The sequence below is a fragment of the Meleagris gallopavo genome, chromosome 9, assembly GCF_905368555.1.
Source record: "Meleagris gallopavo chromosome 9, MGAL_WU_HG_1.1, whole genome shotgun sequence".
Lineage (NCBI taxonomy): Eukaryota > Metazoa > Chordata > Aves > Galliformes > Phasianidae > Meleagris > Meleagris gallopavo.
The window spans coordinates 15,747,824-15,766,280 of NC_139412.1; the positions used below are offsets into that span (position 1 = coordinate 15,747,824).

General features: G+C 40.3%; 1 protein-coding gene across 11 annotated transcripts in view; it reads right to left on the reverse strand.

Annotated features, from left to right (window-relative positions):
- Window positions 1-18,457, reverse strand: part of GRIA3 (glutamate ionotropic receptor AMPA type subunit 3) — a 542,807-nt gene that overhangs the window by 171,825 nt on the left and 352,525 nt on the right. The window lies entirely within an intron of this gene.

Consider the following 18,457-nt stretch of genomic DNA (forward strand, 5'->3'; position numbering starts at 1 on the left):
TTCTGGGACAAAATTATTCCCTGAGCTTGGTATCGCAAATACCAAGCTGAATTTCAAAATTCAGTTCTGATCTAAGAAATAGAGAAATTCAAATATTTTAGTACAACAGCTGTACTAACTAACAAATATTTTAGTACAGCTAGCTGAAATAAATGAACATATCTATTCTGTGTCATATATTTCACATAGACGACGCTCTCAAGGATCATCCAGACCGTAAGCAAGGCAACAGAAGCTCCAATCCTCAAGATGTGTTGTGAGGGATTTGTAGAACTAATATTGTTAGAACTAATATGAGCCAGCAATGTGCCCTTGCGGCCAAAAGAGCCAGTGGGACCCTGGGGTGCATGACAAAGAACATGGCCAGCAGGGCAAGAGAGCTGATCCTCGCCCTCTACTCTGCCCTGGTGAGGCCACATCTGGAATGCTGTGTCCAGTTCTGGACTTGTCGGTTCAAAAAAGACAGGGATCTCCTAGAAAAAGTCCAGCAGAGGCCCTCAAAGATGATGGGGTGCCTGGAGCATCTCCTGTATGAAGAAAGGCTGAGAGACCTGTGGCTGTTCAGCCTGGAGAAGAGAAGGCTAGAGGGGATCTTATCAATGCATATAGATACCTGATGGGTGGGAGTCAGGTGGATGAAACCAGATTCTTTTAAACCGCATCCAGAACAATGGGCACAAACTGGAACCTAAGAAGTTCTACATGAACGTGAGGAAAAACTTCTGTACTATGAGATGACAGAGCACTGGAACAGGCTGCCCAGAGAGGTTGTGGCGTCTCCTTTTCTGGAGATATTCAAGACCCATCCATATGCTTTCTGCCCAACCTACCCAGGGAAGCTGCTTTAGCAGCAGGGCTGGACTGAGGATCTCCAAAGGTCCCTTTCAACCTCTGCAATTCTGTGATTCTGTGAAAGTCCTTTCCTCATTTAACCATGTCAAAATCAGATGACATTTTTCCTTAGAAATTTGGAGGATCAAGTCTTTTCTCCTTCAGAGTATACCCAGGATATTAGAATCAGTGTGTTCTACATCTTTTAAGATGAGGCCTTTGGATACAAACACTTCTCTGTGCTTTCAAATTGCCTTGCAGAAATTTCTCATTACTTACGATATATTAACTTTTCAAAATGACACCCTGTTTTATAAAATTGACATTGCTTGTTAAAATATTTAATTAAAAAAAAAATCTTTCTGTTAACACAGAACCAAGTCAATTTACTTACATTTTAAGGGGTCGCATTCCAATAGAAATTAATTGTGCTTAGGCTAGGTTAGGTTTTCATTAGTAATCACTTAATTGATATTCATTACTCATTAAATCTAAGCAGTCTCGGGCTCACTATGCAAATACTGAATTTAGCAGGTTCTTGTAAGATCTGAATTGATCACAAATATGTAAGGTCTTCCCAATAACGTACAAGATATTTGCTCTGTTATAGTTCATATTCATGAAAACTATTTGCTAAACCTGATCATCTCAGGGATAATTTTGTCAGCGTAGGTGTCAATATGCTTGAAAGTGTAGTGCTGTATGATGCTAGATAGAATACAGCGATCAAAAATCATATTAACAATTGAACTAATCCCAATTAAAACGACTTTTATCCTGGATAACAGTATTTATGGAAATATCCAGGAAAAAAAAGCTAAACCATAACTGTGCCTATAGGAGAAACTGAAGACAAAAATGACTGTAACCTTTTCATTCCATTTCATGCTCTATTCTGTGAAGGTTCACATCTATTGCTCTTTCTCATGTTTGGACAGAGATAAAACTGGTCTCTTTTTCATAGAACCATAGAATTGTAGCATGGCTTGGGTTGGAAGGAACCTTAAAGATCGTTCAGTTCCTATTCCTGCAATGGATGGGGATGGCTGTGTCCCCAGCTCAGGCTGCCCAGGGTCCACCCAGCTCTCTCAGAGAAAGATGCTGAATCAAGAAGAAGAAACAGCCTACGAGAAAAGAGAGAACAGAGACTATGGAAAGGAGATATGAAACCAAGTTCAGACCCATGAGAGGAAATCTAAAGAAGGCAGCGATCTCATAGTGAATGGGATGAAAAGTCAGTGAGTTTATGTTAGAGGTGTCAAATGTAATTTTACATCAAGATTGGTGGGCTCAGCAGATACCAGGACCCAGAGCAGCAGGAGAGCCTGATACTGACAGGGATTTGCACCTTCTGAAGCAAATCCCAAGTAAACATAACTGTTCCTGACTCTTCAAAATGCCTACCAGAAGGATAAATGAGTATATCTATTCTGGTCAGCAGAACTCATTGAATATTTATATACAAGTTTTCATTTAAGTGAAATATTTCAAAGCATTTAACTGCAGCTGAAGAATGTGGATCTTTGAAATTAAGTCAAGAATTTACAGATTCCTTCTGCATCTAAGAATAGCTTAAGAACTAGAAATAGACACAATAATAATCACATATCTTTTGAAACACTATATTTTAGTGGTTACAGCAGTGCTGGTAACTTATTTTTCATTCTACCTGTTTCTGATCTTTAGGGTAGCACTGGCTATATCTGTTTCCCTCGCAGTTAGGAGCTTGCGAAGCTTTCTCAACAATTAGTCTGACATTCTCAGTGCTCCCAATCTGCACTGAGATCTGCACACCCAGGAGAGATGGAAAACAGAAGGCAGGATGGTCTCGTGATCACTGCCATAACAAGATATGGATTTGTTTCTGTGTAACCTCAGAGAAATCATATTCAACATGTCTGCATTTGGTGATGCAATGCCCTGCAGAAATCTTAGAGCTAACACTAAGCCAGCTGGCTCTGAAACGTGCAGTGTTTCACTCTTCCTACGTGCACGTGCTGCTGTGTTGTATAATGCAGGTCTAGCAATTTCCTTGGAGCCTGCTGCAGTGTGTCTGCATTGGCCAGCAACTTGAAGTCATTTTTTGTCTCTTTTGTGCCTTAGCTCTCCAAATTTACACTGCAAAAAACAGCACTTTGAAGTGGACTATTATCAGTGTAGGCATGCATGGTCAACAGCAGTAAATTCTGAGCCTACAAACACCTGAGACACAAGAAATGCACCTCTAAAATCAAAGAGTAACAGCAGCACCTACTTTGCTTCACTTGCCTAACATTTGAGAAACAACGGCTTAGGAAGGAAGGGACAGCTGAACAAGTAATTTTCTTTCTCCGATGGTAAAAATATGATATGTACCAGGAAAATGTTGTTTATAACAATTGCACCTGTGGAACGCTTAAGTAAAAACATATAGATTATTTCTACCAAATGTTCTAGTGAACAAATATTTTCATTAAAATACTTGCACCAAACTTCTGTTGGATTTCTGAGTATTTAGGAAAAATCACAGGGTAAGCAACATGCATTCCACAGGGGAAATAAAAGAAAGCATCACAGAGTTCAATTGCAGCATTTGGATATACCAAAGGAATAAAGTGTACAGGAAAACAAAACCCTTAAAATGAATTTTGAACCTGAAATTTGGATAGAAATTTTGAATAAAAATCTGAAATTGTTCTTACATACTGCTCCTGGTTTGCCAGTGCAATAACAGTAGTGCTCGGTTTTCATTTCAGCTGGAGAAAAGTCTCTAAGATTGATGTTTACAGGGCTTAAAATGCCATATTTATGAAGGCTGGCTTCCAGTATGAGTTCTTTTGAGAACGACAGGGAGAAGGTGAACTTTGAACAGAGCCATGGGAGCATGCAAAAACAGGGAGGAAACAAGGCTCACATCCAATTTGGTTCAGACTTCAGAGAGGGTTTGGCCTGAGGCAGAATGCCTGAAAGACTGACTAGAAATAAAATGCTATAGGGCCCTCCTCGCATGGATGTAATTTAGAGAAGAATCACAGCGATACTATGACAATAGATTGTACAACTCCCCTAAAATAGACAGAGTTTGAGAGAGAACCAGGTAATAGCCTTGAGGGCATGAGCTAAATGACTTGCTGGGATGCTACACCTGCTCCAGGTATTTACTAGGCCAGGTAGCTGTGGGGAGGAGGAAAGCTTGTTTGTAAGCAGAATCAAGATCTATACCTGTAAATCACCGTGTGAGACATGCAACTGTAAAATGCATTTTAATAAGCATGATAAGGGGAAACTACCCAGAAGCACAGAACTCACCACTGTGCTGTTTAGCACAAAGCTCTGCTATGATTTAAGATTCTCTGCCACTGTTGCCTTCATAAACCCTAAACCACATTCCCCCATATAAAACCTGTCTCCCTCTCCTCAGAAGTATGCAAAGGTTACTTAACTGTTTTGTGCCAAATGGGGTTTCTAAAGTCAGCCAAGCAGGAGAGACATAACAGCACTTAGCAGAGGATGAGTGCCATGGGGAAACCTCTTGCCTTCACTATCCTACTCTGATTCCATTTCAATAGTGTGTTCTTGTCCCAGCTGGCACTCGATCCCAGCAACTGACCTTGTGAAAAGTCGACAGATAGAAACATTTGTGGTCAGAAAACATTTTAAAATGATAAAAATACCAGAAAAAGATTATTTTCCTTTTGTTGTTGTTGTTGTTGTTGTTGTTGTTGTTGGCCTACAGCTAATGCTAGATTACCCACAATAGTGTTAAGAAGATTGCACAGTTCTAATGAAAAGCCAGCAAAGACTTGAGTCCTTGGGGTCACCTATTTCCATAGGAATGACTTTCAGGCACAAGTTGGAAAGCCTAAGTGAAAAGAAGTTGCCAGCAATCAACCGTTACAGGACGACAGCTTAGAAGCAAGTGAACATTAACAAGAAGAATAGATGATGTGTCAAGAGTACTATTATGGATTACACACTAAGTACTAAACTACAGTAACTAAAATAAAGACGAGAGCATTTTGCCCAGAGAGGTGGTAGTGCCTCATCCCTGGAGACACTCAAGGTCAAGCTGGTCTGGGCTCCAACACCTGATGGAGCCATAGGTATCCCTGCTCACTGCAGGGGAGTTGGACTAGATGACCTATAAGGGTCCCTTCCAACTCAAACTATTAAATGATTCTATTCAGTCTTTGTTACACAATGGCCCAGTGAAATGCACACTGCTATGGGTGATGACTGCAGACCATAAATTGTTTCTTGAAATGAAAAATCAACCATCACAAAGCACAGATCCTCAGTTCATTATGCATTTATCTAATTCATTCGCACATCAAAAAGTTTCCAAGTACAGTTTCATAATTTCAGAGTTTGAAAATAAATTAGAGGTAAAGCTGAAGGGCTTTGCTATAGAGCACAAGCAGTTTCAGGGTCTTTCTGAACCAGCTGAGAGATACTACTTCTGAGATAAGATGACACTGCAAGCTTCTTAGAAAAGATTTAACATGTTATATTTAAGGAGATAAAGAAACGTTCTGTGAATATCAGGGCACCTTTCTCATGGCTTCTTTCTCCCTTTCTGTGATAGCTAATCAAGAATGACAATAAGAGAGATAATAGTAAGGTTATTCCTTCAGCCCAAACCTTTGAGATACAGTCCTGAGTAGACAATTATGGCCAGTGATGGAACTGCAAATACAATTTCTTCTATTTCTTATAATGTTCCACTATCAGAAAGCACGTAGTTAATTCAAAGACAGATTCATGCTTTCTTGTTCTGGCATTAGAAAACAAGGAAGAAAAATGGTGAGCAGAAATACCATTCTCTGGACCACAACATCTCTACAGCACATCCAATCCTCCTTCTTGATTAAAAAAGTATCAAGTACATGTTGTACACTTTAAATCAATTAACAATCCAGGTACAAGCCTCAAAGTACAATTCTGAAACCTGTGGCTCCTTGGCAGATATGTGTGTCCTTAGTAAATATCTTCAGGGATTAGGACCACATATTTGTGGTTAGGATTTCTAAGACTGAACAAAAAATGAACATGCTGCAATGGTTATTAAAATCAGATTGGAAATAAATTGCTGAAAGATAGAGCAAAGAGATTACTTATGTAAATGTGCTGGGCCACATCCTACGACATACAAAGATACACAAAAAAACTCACACAAACAGAAGTGACATCCTACATTTAGAGCCAAGACACATTCAACAAACAGCAAACCAATATGGATGCACTAACCTTAAGAAACTGACTGAGCCTGGCAGATAACCATCATGTGTGATGCTGAGTCCAAAAGGATGAATGGCATCTCAGAGTATACAAGCATGGAAGTATCGATTAGGAAGAAATATTATTACTCTATTTGAGACTGATGAGACCTGTACAGGAAAATTACCATTCAAAAGGCTTTTGCTAAGTGTGCAGTGAAATGCAGGAGTGCTTACAATGCTGGAGAATGCAGAGGCAGCAGGAACTTAGTCTGTTTGGCTTAAGGATGAAGGGGAAAGAGGACATCTGCAGATGAGGACCAGTGTGGAGAATGTAACTCTGATAATGACATCTTCACTCTGCAAACAAAGCTTTAACAAATCTCCGTGGTTAGATGTGGATGTCAGATGGATCAGGCTAAGAATAGAATGCACGTTTTTTAACAGCAGGGGTTATTAGACCTTGCAACAATTTAATCAAGGTTGTGATGAATTCTATCAATGGCAATTTTAATATCAAAAGTAGATGTTTTCCTTAGAACTCCAGTTCAAAAAAAGAACAAACTCAGATATTTAACAAAGCTAGATCATTACAGCCCAGTTTTCTCTTGATGTTGTAGTTTATGACCTTATTAATCAGATGGCACGTCAGGACCCAGGGGTCTCTGGGAAGACATGCAGTTCACAACTGCTTTGGCTGCAATGCTTACATCTCTTTTGTGCACTTGCACAAACACAGGGATTATCTTTTATTTACCACTCAAAGATGTGAATGCTGCTGAATCAGGTTCGGCGTGCTTTTTGCCCTATTCTCACCATATTTCCTTTGAATCTCAGAGCACTGGCAGAGGGCAGTGAGGTGAAGCTGAGGGGCTCTGGGAAGGTGTTGATCCAGCCCACTGCCATCTCTGCAGATGCGCTGATACATGCAACAGTTTTGTAGTCTTAGTATGGGCTCTGGGGTGTTGGAATGGATCTATTTCCAGATTCTGATCAAAGAACCCACAGATACTTTGAATTAATTTTCTTCTTTCATTATATTTGACTTAATTTGAACATACAGAAGTAGTATACGAAATAGCAGTATTTTGCATGGCAGCAAGACACTTATTTTTCAGATTCCTGTAGCTATCTCTGAACACACAAAAATCCCCATGAATCTTCTGTTACAAAGCAGGCTCTTAAATCAGAATGAATAGTTTCAAATAAAAAGCCTAACAAAGCCCTCACTCCTGCCCTAGGTCCCATGTAATGAATAGGGGTCATTCTGAAAAAAAAAAGAATGAAAACTTTTGGAACAAACTGAGCAAAATGCGAAGCATTTTTAATATCATGGCAGAGTAGTTATTGTGTTTCTTTTTATTAATATTATTAAACATGGAGGTAACTGTAAGGGACAATCAATACAATGCTCCATCTCCAAAATAATGCTGATATATCCCTATAATTAAGGATTCGCAGTCCAGGTTTTATTTTGTTGGATATATGCGAAAAGAAAGATAGAGATCTGGTGGAAAGAGATGTATCTTACTGCAAATGGTCTACTGCATTATTCCTTATAGTGTGAAAATGACTGGCATTAACATTAAAGTAGGAGTATTTTCTATTCTAGCTTATTTACTGTGGAGACCTCACTGGCAATTCTGAATGTAACATGTTGCATTATTTCTATGCTTGTTCTGCTACAGAATAGTTTGAACACTACAAGAGAGTTATTAAGGGCAGTAATGCAACAAGACTACTACGTGCAATAATGCCATTGCACTAGTGTTTTCTTTCTACTGCAATGCCACAGCACAGTGTTGAAATTTGTTTTGCTTCATTACTGCCCTATTTGTAATTACAGTGAAATAAGTAGGTCAGTTCTCCTAATTGCAAATAAAATATTTCCATTATAATGGCAGAAGTTCAATGACTTTGTCACCCTTAACTGTTCACATACCACCGTGTACTTGATTGCTTATCCAGTACATATCACAGCAATGCAGCTGTGAGCTTAGTGGCCTTCCTTCCTTCCTTCAGTAGGAACATTAGAAGCTTGGTTAGGCTAATAAGGAGATGACATGCCTAGCAAATGTGCATGGCAAATAAAAATTACATCTCAATGATACAGACATACTTCAAACCTCACTAAAGCACCTCAGTGAGGAATTTGCAGTCAAAAATCCTATGGATTTCATTGATTTCAAGTGCTGGCTTTTACTCAGTAGGCTGAGTAAAAGTGCATCCCAGCTCCTCACTGCACACACTTAGGCAAAATTCCATAGCTCAGCAAAACTAACACTTTTGAAGAGAGCTGATTTACAGTTTGATAGTTACCACGCTTCATACAGCAGTAATGGTAGTTTCTATTGCTTTGCTTACAACAGGAAAAAAGCGTCTTACAAACTTCTGATACCTGCAATTGTGTAAAACCCTCTGTCTGTGTTACAAGTGCTTTTATATTGTCACAGCTGTCCTGGATACAGCTTGCAGCCAGGACTGCATTTAAGTGGATCTCAAGCATTTCAGCCTCTAGCTGTTTGACCTCCAACCACAGCAGGTATGTAACTCAGATGGACCTGTTCTTGTTAATCTGCAGAAAGGAAGAGATGTCCTTGATGCACCATCTACATGTGATGCATATGACAAGTGTTAGCTGTGCTGCAGTGAAAACTGAAAATTCCTTCCTTCTCCAGGCTGTCACTCCAGGTGTTTGAAAACCTGCACATCTCTTCAGTTTGCCCTCAAACCTGATGAATTCTGTGGGACACGAAGAGTGGTCTGTGCTCCACAATGGCCTTCCTTTGAGTAAAAGGGGAGGAAACACTCAGTTCCCCAGCCTCCCCCCCACTCCCATATCAGGGACATGGGGATCATACCATGACCCTAATCACATCCCAGACAGTCCGAGAGCATACGCCAGCTGATGATGCCTGGCACCACTTCTCCTCTTGAGGAAAAGACATCTATGTTCCTTCCCACAAGCCCTGTTGTGGCTCTACAGAGCTACCTTGTACGTGTCAGATCAACTATAATGGAGTAGTACTGCTAATAGAATGGCGACGGCCTTTCCCCAGAGCAGGAAATATTATGCAGAGTATCCTTGGCTTTATGTATTCCAAGCACAGGTAGCAAAAAGTAAATGATCAAAATTATTATTTCATCTGATGTGAGTTTTGACAGATTTATGTCTACTCTAAATTTCTTCCAGAGGAACAGAAAGGTGGAGAGGTCTTTCAATTATACCTGAAAGTAGTTACATTTTGACAAAGGGAGAGAACATTGGGCAGATGGTGAGATTTCTCAATTGATGGGCTGATATAAAAGAATTTTTAAAACTAGAAGATGGCCTTACCGATATATAAAGCACGTAATCACACTTAAATTGCAATAATGAAAGAATTAAACTCCACAGATCTGGCAATCTGTCCTCTAACTAAAGTTAAAAAAAAAAAGGAGCAGAAATTTCCTTTGCCATGAGCTGACCCAGGTTCAGCGGTCGACCTCTTTTCATTCCTTGCTTCTTAGACTACTAAATACCAGGAAGCAGTAACTATGCTAAAACGAAGTATTAGATCAAAATCATTTTTTCAAAAGTACTTTTTCAAAAGTGTTTTTATAGTTGAGGAGGTTATTTGATCATTTTGAGGAAATATGCTACTTCCTTGGGTATTCAGCTTTTAAGAAGGGTCAGTAAAAAAGCACAGAGATTATGCAACATTACAATGCTTTGCTCACTCACAGGAATTGGAGATTTTGGAAGAAGAACGATAAATTACCTAAACCTACCTTCTCAGTAATATACCTGAAATTTCTCACGTTGGCTAAGACTTGAGAGGATCTTAAGAGCAATAACAGAAGAATGCACAGAAGCTCATACCCATTTGATTCCTAGTAATTCTATCAGCTCCTGTTTAAATTCTATCACGAGGTTCTGAAAGGAACTTTTAAGTACAGTCCTTTTTAAAAAATAAACATTCTTTTGCAATTGACAAAGGGGACGGACAGAAAGGGAAACCACTTTTTCGAGTATGAACTGGTTATTCTGACTACAGTAAGAACAGTGTATATTTCAAAACAAAATCCAGCAAGAGGAGGTGTACAGAAATTTAAGAAACCTGTATACATACGTAAACAAGCTAAAATATTACTAGCGGAGCATTTAGTGGCAGACCCAAGTGAGCACAAAGTGCAGGTCACAGGTACACAGAATCCTCTTCTCTGTGTTCTAACACCTCACACACGACCTCAAATTAGCACAATCCATTGAGTTAGGCTGATATTTGTTCTAGAGATTGTACTGCACGACAATAAATAGAAGAACAAAGGGAACAACCTTGCACTGTTCAGCTGCCTTGATGAGTCCCAAGCAGCTACTTTACAACTTCACAGGCTTAAGGTTTCATCAAAATAACACTTTCTTGAAGGTGCTTTGACAAAATATAATTATAGAGTCCATACTATGCTTTGTCAAATACCTTTGTAACATTCATCAAAATTACAGCACTAATCTCAAGTGAGATTGTAGTAGCACTGAAACAAAAAGGAGAAGCCCATAAATCACTCAATCTGTAACTTCAAATTACCTCTCTCCTAGCTAATTTCAAGGAGACAGTTACCGTCTGGCTTGGAAGCACAAAGGTTTGACTGTTAATGTAAGCAGACTGTCTAAAAAAACCCCTTCACTTAAAAAAAAATGGTTTCAACTAAAACTGAGATTTGCCAAAACCAAACAGTACTGTTGGCGCGAACATGTGATGTCAACACCATCATTTTGGAACTGCTGACTCTTGTGGACCTCTTTTTCCTTTACTGCTGTGATTCACACGTGGATCCAAACAACATGGAAGTGTACGAAAAGGACTGAAAAAGCTTAGAGGACATTGGGATATGCCTCTTTGTCCCACACAGAACAAGAAGAGGTCCAACAGCAAGGTGGTCCCCACCCATCCACTTTGCAGGAAGAGACTGAAATGCAGGAAGAGGCCCACAGACAGAATCACAGTGGACATTTTAGTTGAAAAATACTATAGTGAAGTAAAGTCCATGGGATGACCAGAAAAACTGAACAAACAGAAAATATATTTGGTGTTTTCACCTTACAAGAATCTCCATGGGATTGCTGATGCTAAGAACCGCTGCAATGTGTTCCAACTCCTACCTAACCCTTCTGCTATTTGGTGCCCAGAGTTAAATAAGTTACCTTTAATCCTGTTCTGTCACATCTTGTCTTTCCAAATCCTGCCCCAAACTGCATTTATCTTTCATGCTGCCATATCAATTACAAATGCAAATCTAATTTGCTGCTTGCCTTCTCCTTCGGATCTCTCTCAAGATTACCACCTTTCTGTTCCTCACTGCTGTCTCTATTTATTATGGATGTTTTTTTTCCCCTCTGCATTTTTGTTAGGCTGATGATTCACAAACATCATTTCGGATACAGAAATAATACAGACAAACTGAAAACAGAAAAGTTGAAAATTGAAACTAGCTTCCCAACAAGCTCAGAATAATTGGCCCAAATGAAACTGTTATGCATTCAGAACAACTGTTAAGTCATTACAATTTTTTGATACAGGAGCAGCACTAAGAATACTGCACAAAGAGCAAAAACTTTGAGGCATACTTTTGCCTTTATACAGTCTCTGGCTCTGGCAGAATTCTCAGTGCCATAGGCATGCTCTACCTTCATGCACTTGGTGAAAGCTCCTGAGTTATGCAAGCTATTGAGCCCTGGTCTGGGTCAGGCCAGAACTGCAGTCCTGCTCTATGCAGGTGTGTGCAGGAGCAAAGCCATCCTGCCTCCCCATGTGCTCTCACACATCTCCCTGCCCTCGGACACAGCTGATTTGTGCTGCAGAGGAGCAGCACTGAGCTGCTGGGTGCTGATGTACAATGGAAGTCAGTCCTCCCTGGACAGCTGCGCCGGCACCTTGAACAACCCAAGCTCTGAACTTCTGCTCTGTTCTCCTCAGTCTGCCTTCTTTATCTCCCTCACAGGCCTCGTTCCCTTCGTTTTACATCTCTAGGAATCTTCTGTGATGTGATAAGGGCTTTGGATCACAGGAAGGGTCATTATTGATCTTATATTCTTTGATCAATTTGGTGAAGGAAGACACTGATCCTGGAGTACCACAAAACACCTCTGCACATGTTCCATGGTCCAGTAGCAGTTTTGGAGACCAACGCACTGCCTCTGCTACTGTCTGTAAGTGCAAAATTGCAGCCTCTTAGCCCCAGTGTTAGCAAGTTGAATGGTGTACCCTACAGTTAATTGCACGTTACCAGTGCCCCTTCCCCATGTTTTCTTAAACCTCAAATATAAACAATACATATGTTTGTGAGGAAAATAGGTTCATTTAATAACTAAATAAGGAAAAGAGAATTTTGAAAAAGCATGTATATAGCTGAATTGATTTAAAGCTTCCTGCCTGTGCATTTCCATGACAATGAGAGATGATAAACACATTCCAAACCGAACGGTTAGCAATGATAAAAGTGGGCAAAATATCAATACCATCTGCTCCCTTCTAATGCTTGGAGAGAATGAAAACCTAAAATTAACCAAAGAAAATGAGCTGCTAAATAACCTCCTCTTCCCCTCCCAGATCTTGTAGGTCCAAATATATCCACCAAGTTTTTGACCTTTAGTTCTTTGTCATTCCTTATTTTAGTATTCACATTTCAAATGTTTGCTTAACCTTAATTCAAGCTGCCATGCCAACATGGTTAAAAGTTCTGTCACTTAATAAAGTCACAGCAAAACTCAGCTTCTATTAGTAGTCTCCTGTACCGAGACTGACGCAACTCAGGGGATATAAACAACCCCACTGTTAACAACTTCTCAAGATTTTTAGCTGGAATTTTGCATACCCAGTTTCACTTTTTCCTGTCTAAAATTAGTTACTCTGTGCTGAAAAGGTTCCAGTGAATGTCAACAGAGGAGCAGAAACAATGAAATGTATTGGCGTTATTTATTTTTTTTCCCCAAGTTGGGGCGTTAGAACAGAAATTAGTTCTGGTTCTAAAACTGGATTTTCCAATTACTTGTTTGTCTTTTGATTTATGGATGATGGTTCCTTACTTTCAACTCCAAGTGGAAAAAAACAAACAACAGCAAGAACAAAAACACCCAGCCAAAGAAACACTGGCCCTTCAAGTCTTCTCCTAAAAGGAGAATTGTTCAGATTTCTGTGCAATTTGGTTTCTTTGTGCATATCATACATTTCATATTGTCTGAAACCCTGCCACAAAGAGCCAGTTGGCACAAGCAGATAATGCACTGAGACACTCTGTGTTCAAAAAGGGGCTAAATTACAGTAGCTTGGTTGAATGGAGAATCCTGATATCAATAGTCAATAGGCTTATATCACCCATTCCTCTGATGTCGTTGGATCTATGAACTATGACTATGTTTTGGATTTTAATATCCTCATGAAAATAGCTGATTAGCCCAGAAAGAAAAATTAACTCCTCATTCTTACAAGAATCACTACAGTTGCTAGCATGTCTTTTTGATGTCAGCAGTGAACGTTACACATCTCTCCACACCCTGAGTGAAAATAACAACCCTAATTTTGAATCAGCTCACCATGATCTCATCTGCTCTCAGCCAGGCTGCTTACAAATGGGAAAATTTACGAGTAGCCTGCTCACTGAGATTCTCAGTACTCAGGAAAGGAATTTCTGGGAAAGGCAGGTAAGGAGAGTCCAAGCAGGTTTTATGTCTTCTCACAGCATCAGAAAAATGAAGCAGATGTCAAGGAGCTAAATTCCAGTTTGCTGCTAGTCAGGCTCTTGGAATGGAAGGGGCACAGGGAAATGGATCTAAGACACAGACCGAAGGCCAAAACAATTGCAATAACAGTAAGAGGGGAACTGGAGATTTTGGAAAAGGTGATAGAGTTAGTTCATGAGCAGAGACTATAATTTCCTCTCATTTTTGCAGACACACTAGACCATTTTACTGAGTAAGTTCCTGAAAACACATAACTATGCATGAACTTTATTTATATGCTATCTCCCAACAGCAACGGAACTGCTCCTGTGAGGAATATATGTGTAGGCCTAGAGTCTGAGCCAGCACACAAGGAACAGTTCCTGGCTTCAGCTGAGCTGAGCACCGTACCCCTCATTCTTCAGTGGGAGTAGAGGTGGGAGACGCTCGCTGCCAGGAGCTTTATCCCCTTCTTCTTCAGCACAGGACATCTGCTGTTAGCGCTACTAATGGTAATCAAGCAGTGCTCCTCTCGCTGTTACATTTACAAAGTACGAACAACAGATAATTAGATATTAAAAATACTTTTATTTGAGAATTCTTAATGAATTTAATGTGGAGAGAGATTCTGAAGTCTCACTGAAACTGAAAAGCTAACAGCATTAAATGGGTGAGGGCGATTATTTTTTGCAAAGAATGTGGATTATACGAGAGCTGATTGTAAAAATAAAGAGAATAAAACCATGGTTATAATTTCAGCTTGGCAATATAAATAGGATAGACAGATGCTTGATATTGTACAGTAATTACAGACGGCTGAACCAAGAATAAACCTTTCTTGTGGATAATGATTTCTGATTTTGAAGGCCATTTTTAGATCTATGGTTAGGGTTTTGTCTTCCTGCCAAGGACACAAGTCAAATATTTAGTATAAAGTATAGTGGCGGTTTCTGAGTTTGACTTTTAATTATAATATGCAAGCAAGCTGGTAAGTCATGGGTCAAACAACACGACATTCACCAAAGCAAAAGAGATCAGGCTGGATGGGGATGTAATGAGATTATAAATGTATCTGATAATCAGAACCATGTAATGCAACTAAAAGGAAAAAAAGATTGTGGCATCTTTTTGAGGATTTGTGCTGTGAAAAGACATAAATAAAGGAAAAGACCCCTGACACACTCCCAAAACTCAAAGCTGTCTAGCATGGTATCTTTGTGAAGCTGTAGGCTCTGCAATTGATATGCCACAGCTCTCTTAACAGATGCGAGAAAAAAGGAAACGCAGTACCATGGAGAAGTGAAAGGAAGAGGCAAAGAGTGGCATTGATGTGATCAGCTTTAAGGGCATTTCACCTGAAAGAATACCTGAGGCAACAGCAGCAGAAGGGGCAATAAATAATTCAGCAAGAAAATTACATTTCAAAACAGCGAGGGTGTCTTTCTCTTCCCCCTCCCCAGCTGAAAGCACATTCAAAGAGCTTCTGCAGCATTTCTGCAACGGAAAAGGCTGAGAAACTTCTGCTGAGAAACACTCTCCCACATTTGGTGAAGCAATGCCACCCTCCCCATGTAGAAAGCTCACCCCAGAGCTCAGAATATATCTAGCTGCATGAGGAATTCAGGCTTCAGACACAACCTGGTATTTGCAGGCAGGTCCTCAGCTGATAAAAATTGTCATAAGCTGTCTGACATCAGCGGAGGTCTGAGCATTTCCACTGGGGAGATGCTGTCCCTGGGGGATTGTGGAAAGTTTTGTTAAAGTCAAGTTAATGAAAATGTAAGTTCAGCACACTGCAAACTGACACACAGGAGAAGGGAAAGCATGTTTATCAGCTTGACTTGGCTGCACTGGGAGTGAAAAGCACAGCATATTCAATCACTAGAGAATGTGTGTAGCAGATAAGTCGGTACTGGATGGAGAGCTGGAGAAGCGTGTGGAGGATTTTAAATAGGAAATGAAGAACTTAATTTAAAAGACAAAAATAATTTGAGTTTAAAAAGGAATGGCTGGATCCTAATCAGCTTTTACACTGGTTTATAGAGAGCTCTGAATATGGCAGGTGAGCAGGACAGCATAGCTTTGGAGATACAGCATGCAGGAATGGTGGGGCACATTTGCCCTTACCTAGGACCAAGCACTGCAGGGTGACATCCTTCCTAGTGAAATGGGGTAAATGGACTTACATTTACTGTAGTATGGCACATACCCTTCCATGGGTCCTGTAGGATGAGTCACAGATTGCAAGGTTAGCAGCTGTTAGCTGCCTTTGGACCTATGCTTTTATCTGTGGTATCACCACACAGGGATTTCACTGGTAGCAAAGGCCAGTGTTGGAAGCATCCAACCTCTCTTGCTCACTGCCACTCACCACTGTCCTTTGCTGGGCTGATGCAACTACCTGTGGGGCTAACTCCTCAACAGGACTATTTTAGCTTTCAGAGAACGAGCTACAAACTAGATTTCTGATCCAGACTATGAGAAACACAAATTCTTAATCCTGATTTTCAAGTCCTACAGTCAGGGCCTTACAAACATTACATGTGCTGGGACATAGAGGAGGAAGAAGAGCAAGAAGCCCAGTGGAGCAGAGGGTAGGACAGCCTAAGAATTATTTAATGTGGCTTCATGTGAGAGAAAGCACAGCAAAAACCTCTACTGCAGTTTTGGTTCTCAGCCTACATGATTTTTTTTTAATCAAGTGTGAATGTACCATGCTTTGGAAAGCAAAGATCTCAGAGGGGCTGCAGATGGCTAGGAAAAAAAAAAAGCAAAAAAAAAAGCAAAACAACAACAACAAAAAAAATCTCTACAAAAACCTAAACTAAAAGAAGCTGAGATAATCAGAAAAAAAAGCACCAGATTTCTGCTTTTGCTATTCACAGTCTGCTAGGAAAGAGACAGCACTTATCTATGGGAAAATGTCTACCCAATGAAGCAGGCATTCATGTAAATATTACATACAAGCCGACATTCCAGCTCATACCAAATACATGTGATGCTTTCTTATACCTCATGTGAACAAAGGTTCCAAAGACCCTGTGAAGATTTCCATGTGGAATTTTACAGAAAGCACATAAGGGGGAAAAAGAAATTAACCCAGTTATCTTTGCAAGGAACAGATTTGCTTAACATGCTCCAGATACAGTTCTTGAATGAGGCAGAGCCCACAAAGTCTCCCCATGTTTCTCCTGTCTTTCAGAAACATGGTATTCTGGTTTGAAGTGGAAGAAAATCTTGCAACATTCTTTTTCTGGTGAGTATCTACTGATTTATCTGCCACCATAATCCCATGAAACTATAATGGGCTTCTGTCATGTTAATGGATTTTTCTCACTCTTATTTGGGGATTCATCATCACGTCAGAGGTGAACTGTATTTAATAGAGATTCCAGATAATGGCACAAGGTAAAAAGGGAGCAAAAGAGGATGAAACACTTAAACTCTTGTAGAATTCCTGCTAATGCCAACAGCAGTCTTTCCACAGGCTTAGCATAGTATGAGCTATGCCGTTATTTATCTAACATTTTCCCTGAGCTGCAAAAATGCCTGTAGTTAAAGATACTCACTCAACTCTACCGACCAAGAACAAAGAGTGAATGAAAGATAATATAGTTACATTTCTGAAAGTAAATAAGTACTATTTTATGCATATTATAATAGCGGGAAATAAAACGAATTATTGATAATTGAAGAGGCTCAAATACAGTGATTTACTGTTGAGGGTAGGTACGTGTGCAGTTGCTAGAACAACAGAGCTCTCCTACTCTATGTACTCCAAGCTCCTAAAAATAAACTCCAGCTCATTGCAACTAATGGCTGAGATTTCACTTCATTCTGTTTAGTGGATTTCAGTCAATACAGTTCATGAGGTGAATAGAAGTTGCATGAGACATATGGTGCATTGCTGAAATACACTCAAGTGCGTCTTTGAATATGACACAGGAGCAATTCAGTTAGATAACAAAAAGCCTCATTTTTTCAAGAGGGAAACTAAGATGGCTCTGAAGCTTGCGAGGTGAGCTCCACCATTAGGTGCTTGCAGTGAATATCTAATAAGAGAGCAAGCCTATTGGGTTAGGATTTTCTGTCCCCCTTTTCAGTCAGCAAAGGCTGTGTCCAGGCCCCGCATCAGGGCACGCTGCAATGCACCCAGCCAGCAGGGCTCCGCAGCTCTCCAGCATCCCAGCTTTTTGACACAGCCCAAGTCTCCTGCTCTTGGGTGGAGAGAATGAGACCAGCTCAAAAGTCACAGAATCACAGAATGACGGAATACTACGGGTTGGAAGGGACCTCTAGAGATCATTGAGTCCAACCCTCCCTGCAAAGCAGACTCCCTACATCAGGCTGCACAGGTAGGTGTCCAGGCGGGTCTTGAGTATCTCCAGAGAAGGAGACTCCACAACCTCCCTGGGCAGCCTGTTCCAGTGCTCCGTCACCCTCACCACAAATAAGTTTTTTGCATATTGGTGTGGAACTTCCTATGCTCCAATTTATGGCCATTTCCCTTTGTCCTGTCCCCACAGACCACTGAAGAGAGGTTGGCCATGTCCCTTCATCTCCCACACTTACGATATTTATAAACATTAATAAGATCCCCTCTTGGTCACAGCGGTGCCTTCATTCGCTCTCAGGCTGAGTTGCTTTCCACTCTTGGAAGTTCTGTCTGTGGTTGGGAGGGGAACGTTAATCCCACTGCACCTTTTGAGTAGGTTTTGCCATTCCTGTGACA